We start from the raw sequence: 5,755 nt of genomic DNA, 5'->3' as shown, positions 1-5,755 counted from the left end.
AAAAACCCAGGCTAAGGCAGGGGTGTAAGGAAAAGGTGAAATGAGAGATGGATTCTGAAAGGGAAGGGGACCTGAGAGGGGTCTCACTTCCCTTGGTCAAAGCCCCTTTAACTTTGGGGTTAAACTGGGGAAATGGAGTTGATATCACTCAGAAATCAGGCTGCCAGCAGCACAGCTCTGGTCTCCAAAAGATGAAAAGTAGTAAAATTTTGCCCTCCAGTCAAAACATTGGAATATTGTGTGTGTGAGTGGGGTGAGGCTGAATCTCTGGGATGTCAGTACAAGGCTTCTAAGGTGTGGCCCTGGTAGGGCAGGAAATCTGTCTCTAGGCTGGTAGAGGGCAGGGTGAAGTATTGATGACAGGGGAGGGAGGACAATCGGAGGGGATTAATTATTTTCCAGTCAAGGGATGATTCCTGTTAAGTAGAATTGGAATTCCTCAGTGTTTGCAAGTTTCCTTCCAGTTCCAAGATCTGAAAAATAAAGGAAAGAAGGAGTCAGGCTTAGGTATGGACATGGGCCCTGCCCTTCCTACCCCCCTGGAGGGGACATGATCTTGAGCTCCCAGTCAGCAACATGACTTCTCTTTCTCCCTCCAGGATCCACAGGATGGGTGCTAGAGAGGGGCTGACTTGCTGCTGCCTCCTGCCCCTAGGGCACTCCTGGGCCTACTTTGTCCAGGAGCTTGTCCATCTCCTCCTTCCTTAACAGCTCTGACTCCTCCAGAACCCAGTGCTATGCTGTCTTCTTTTTCAGGAAATCAGTCTCCTTCTGCAGGTAGTCCTTGATGAGGCACTCAGCCTTGTTGTACTTGTGCTCTAGGGCCTGGTACTGGGCCTGGGTCTCCCGCAGGTGCTCACTCACAGCCTTGCATGGGCTCTGGGCTTTGCCCCCTTAGCCCTCCAACTTTTCCATGTGATCTTTTTTCTCCTTCACACTTTCTTCCAGCTGGGCCTTCTCCACCCACCAATGCCCCTTCTCTTGCTCCAGGCTCTGCAGTTTTCTTCTCAGCTGCTGGATCTGTATCTCAGTCACAGCATGCTAGATCTGGAGCTCCTTGAACTTGTGCACAGCTTGTCAGGCTCCATGTCCACAGGGGACAAGGCATCCTGGTTCTCTGCCAGCTGAACACCTCAATGGCCATGTTTCCACCTGGGAACATGGGGCTCAGCTCCTCAACCTCATCAGTGGCACATTCTCCCATCTCCTTGTTATCCTTCCCCTCCTCATGCTGGGCGTATCTCTGCTCCATCATGTTCTGCTGCCATTGCACCTGTTGCCAGGGTCTGCTAAGTTAGCTGGGCCACCTCATGTGGCCACTCCTGGCCAATCATAAACTTCACTCAGCCCTTGGTGTTCCAGAGCATGGAGGCTGCAAAGCTCTGGGTCACTCCCACCAGATTCATTCCATCCATCTCCATCAAGAGATTGTTCACCTGGATCCTGCTGTCCTGATGGACTACACTGCCATGCCCACCTTCTCCAGGCCCATGTCTGTCCATGCACCATGCCAACAATGCTGATGCCCAGGCCCTCGGCATCCTTCTCCCACTCCACAGGATACAGCTCCAACCTCTCCACCTGCTTCTCCAGCTGTACTCAGCAGAAGCCACCATGGGATCCACATCCTTGTTGCAGTGATGGTCATCCTCGTTGGAGTAGGTGTTGAACACTTGAATGGGCTCCATGCTGAAATGGATCTTCTGGCTCAGGGCTGGGTCCTTTTCCTCTGAGAGTCCTGGGATCTCCATGCACCCTGATTTGACTCATAGAGGGGCTTCACTTCCTCCTCATCTTCTTCATTGTCCTCCTCCATGGTATGGCCCCCAGGAGTCCTCCTCAATCCCACTGTAGTCACTCAAGTCCACCAAGTCCTCCTTCTTGGACTCGTACCTCCTTGGGGATCATGTCTTGGCTCAGCCATCCCCTACCCCTCTCTCAGAAGCCACCAGTGGTGCCACCTCCGCCTCGGGGGTTGCCTTGGCCTTCTGCCCCTCTGGCAAGGGCTGGCAGTAGTTGCCAAGGCACAGCCATTTTCCAGGGCTGCGTGGACTGTAACCTCCTCCTGGATCATTTCCGTGGGTGCAATCTCGGCCTCCGACTTCCTGCTGTCCTCCACCTCCACAGGCTTAATGAAGCCCCTCCTGGGGCTTGAGAGGCACTAGGCAGGGGCCACTCAGTGCTGCAGGGGCTGCTGTCCTCCAGAGACATGCTCCTTCTGGGCTGGGACATTCCCTGATGGGACGGGCAGTAGCAGAGGAGGCTGAAACACCAGGGACCACTTGCTGACCAGCTTCAAGTTGACCTGGGGAGTCCCCTTGGCCCCTGCCCTGGGCGGCCTGGACCCACAAAGAGGCCAGTCCTTGAGTCAGGCTCAAGGTCTCTATTTGGTTTATTTTTATAGTTTTGATATTCTCTATTTGGTGACACATCATTCACCCGGGTTTCTCTAGTTCTTTGTTTATGATTTTCTCTAGCTCTTTGAGCATATATAAAACAATTAACTTAAAAATCTTTGTCTAGTAAGTCCAATGCATGTGCTTTCTCAGTGCTATTAATTTCCTTTTTTTTTTCCTCCCTATGAATGTGACTTTTCTCCCTATGAATGCAGGCTTCCCTGGTGGCTCAGATGGTAAAGAAACTGCCTGCAATGCAGGAAGCCCAGGTTAGATCTCTGGGTCGGGAAGATACCCTGGAGAAGGAAATGGCTACCCACTCCAGTATTCTTGCCTGGAGAATTCCATGGACAGAAGAGTGTGGCAGGCTACAGTCCATGGGGTTGCAAAGGGTCAGACACAACTGAGCATCTAACACTTTCACTTCCATAAATGTGACCTACTTCATTGTTTCTTTCCATAACTTGCCATTTTTGTTGTTGAATACTGGGCATTTTAAATATTATAATGTGGTGACTCTGGAAATGAAAGTATTTCCCTCCTCAGGATTTATTTCCTCCTTCCTGTATATTCTTTGTTGAATGTGGCCTCTGAAGTCTCTGTTCTGTTAGCCTGTGGTCAGCTAGTGATTTGACAGAGATGTCCTTAAACTCTCAGAGTTGAAAGAAGGATAGTAAAAGGAGAGAAGAAAAAAATCTACCCTGGTCTTTATAGATTAGTTCTGTGTCAGGGCACTCCTTTAATTCTTAGCCAGTCCATTTACAACTCTGGTTTAGTCTTTACTTCCCCATTGCTATGAGCCTAAAGATCCGTGGGAAGTAAAAGTTCAGGGCTTTATCAGGTGTTTTCTGAGATATGACCAGCCCTGGGCATGGGTTGCTGTTGTTCAGTTGCTAAGTAGTGTCTGACTCTTTGTGACCCCATGGACTGCAGCATGCTAGGCTTCCCTGTCCTTCACTATCTCTGTGAGTTTGCTCAAACTCATGTCCATTGAGTTGGTGATGCCATTCAACCATCTGATCCTCTGTTGCCCCCTTCTCCTCCTGCCCTCAATCTTTCCCAGCATCAGGCTCTTTTCCAATGTGTGGGCTCTCTGCATTAGATGGCCAAAGTATTGGAGCTTCAGCTTCAGCATCAGTCCTTCTAATGAATATTCAGCGTTGATTTCCCTTAGGATTGACTGGTTTGATCTCCTTGCAGTCCAAGTGACTCTCAAGTCTTCTCTAACACCACAGTTCAAAAGCATCAGTTCTTCTTCACTCAGCCTTCTTTATGGTCCAACTCTCACATCTGTACATGGCTACTGAAAAAACAATAGCTTTGACTAGTTAGACCTCTGTTGGCAGTGATGTCTCTGCTTTTTAATATGCTGCCTAGGTCTGTTATAGGTTTTCTTCCAAGGAGCAAGCGTCTTTTAATTTTGTGGCTGCAGTCACTGTCCATAGTGATTTTGGAGCCCAAGAAGATAAAGTCTGTCATTGTTTCTATTTCTCCCCCATTCTATCTGCCATGAAGTGATGGGACGAGATGCTATGATCTTAGTTTTTTGAATGTTGAGTTTTAAGCCAGCTTTTTCATTCTCCTCTTTCACCTTCATCAAGAGGCTCTTTAGTTCCTCTTTGCTTTCTGCCATAAGTATGGTGTCATCTGCATATTTGAAGTTATCAATATTTCTCCCAGCAATCTTGATTCCAGCTTGAGCTTCATCCATCTAGCCTGGCATTTTGCATGATGTACTCTGCATATAAGTTGAATAAGCAGAGTGACAACATACAGCCTTGACATACTCCTTTCCCACATTTGAACCAGTCTGTTTTTCCATGTCCGGTTCTAACTGTTGATTCTTGACCTGCATACAGGTTTCTCTGGGGGCAGGTAAGGTGGTCTGATATTCCTATCTCTTGAAAAATTTTCTACAGGTTGTTGTGATTCACACAGTCAAAGACTTTAGCCTTGGATCAGTGAAGCAGAAGTAGATGTTTTTCTGGAATTCGCTTGCTTTTTCTATGATCCAACGGTTGTTGGCAATTTGATCTCTGGTTCCTCTGCCTTTTCTCAATCCAGCTCGTGCATTTGGAAGTTCTTGTTTCATATACTGTTGAAGCCTCGCTTGAAGGATTTTGAAAATTACCTTACTAGCATGTGAAATGAGCACAGTTGCGCAGTAGTTTGAACATTCTTTGGCATTGCTTTTCTTTCAGATTGGAATGAGAACTGACCTTTTCCAGTCCTGTGGCCACTGCTGAGTTTTCCAAATTTGCTGGCATATTAAGGGCAGCACTTTCACAGCATCATCTTTTAGGATTTGAAGTAGCTCAGCTGGAATTCCATCACCTCCAATAGCTTTGTTTGTAGTGATGCTTCCTAAGACCCACTTGACTTCACACTCCAGGATGTCTGGCTTTAGGTGAGGTGATCACACCTTCATGGTTATCCGGGTAATAAGATTTTTTTTTTCCTTTTTACAGTTCTTCTGTGTATTCAGAAATGGTAATGATGTAACAGAAGCAGAAGGGCATTGGCATGGCTTTTCACCTCCTCTTTATAAGTGGATGCTTTTGAAGGCCCTATTTCCCAAAGTTGTTCCCTCCCCCAGCTTTTTCTCCCAGACTTTTAGCATGCATATTGTCTGATGGAATCGTACTCTTTTGCCACAGATAACAACAACTTGTTCATTTACCTTTCAATATTTTCCAGGAATGACCTCTATTTAGCCACTTTTCCAAACTAAGATTGTTCTGAGTTAGGAAAAGTAAAGGCAATGCCTGCTCTATTCCTTCCAGAACCAGATACCCACAAGAGGAACACAGGCTGTCATCAAGACAGTCACTGCCCCTGGGAGGAGTTTGGAGCAAGGCTAAGTTAAAACTAAAAAGTTCTTCCACCATGTTAAAATAGACTTTTTCTTTATTCATCATTCACTTGGTTGCTGCAATCCTCTGACAACTCTCCAGAGTTCTGACAAAGTTGATTCAGACAACTTTGCTTAGTTTTCTTTTGATGTTTCCAAGAAATGATAGGTGCTTGAAGCCTCCTACTTTTCCATTTTCACTAACATCTGAAATTCTTTTTTCTTTAATTATTTAATTTATTTTAATTGGAGGATAATTACTTTACAATATTGTGGTGATTTTTGCCATACATCAACATGAATCAGCCATGGGGACACATGTGTCCTCCCATCCTGAGACCGCCTCCCACCTCCCTCCCCACCACATCCCTCTGGGTTGTCCCAGAGCACCAGCTTTGGGTGCCTTGCTTCATGCATAAAACTTGCACTGGTCATCTATTTTACATATGATAATATACAGGTTTCAATGCTATTGTCTCAAATCATATCACCCTCGCCTTCTCCCACA

At 46.6% G+C, this 5,755-nt stretch overlaps 1 pseudogene; it reads right to left on the bottom strand.

Moving 5' to 3' along the window:
* Nucleotides 1–419: 419 nt before the first annotated feature.
* On the bottom strand, nt 420–1,816 carry LOC145535500 (neurabin-2-like; annotated as a pseudogene).
* Between the last annotated feature and the right edge of the window lie 3,939 nt (nt 1,817–5,755).

Source organism: Giraffa tippelskirchi, chromosome X, assembly GCF_054371585.1.
Source record: "Giraffa tippelskirchi isolate mGirTip1 chromosome X, T2T-mGirTip1v1.2.pri, whole genome shotgun sequence".
Lineage (NCBI taxonomy): Eukaryota > Metazoa > Chordata > Mammalia > Artiodactyla > Giraffidae > Giraffa > Giraffa tippelskirchi.
The sequence above is the reverse complement of the archived record's forward strand: the minus strand, read 5'-3'. Positions and strand labels throughout refer to the sequence as shown.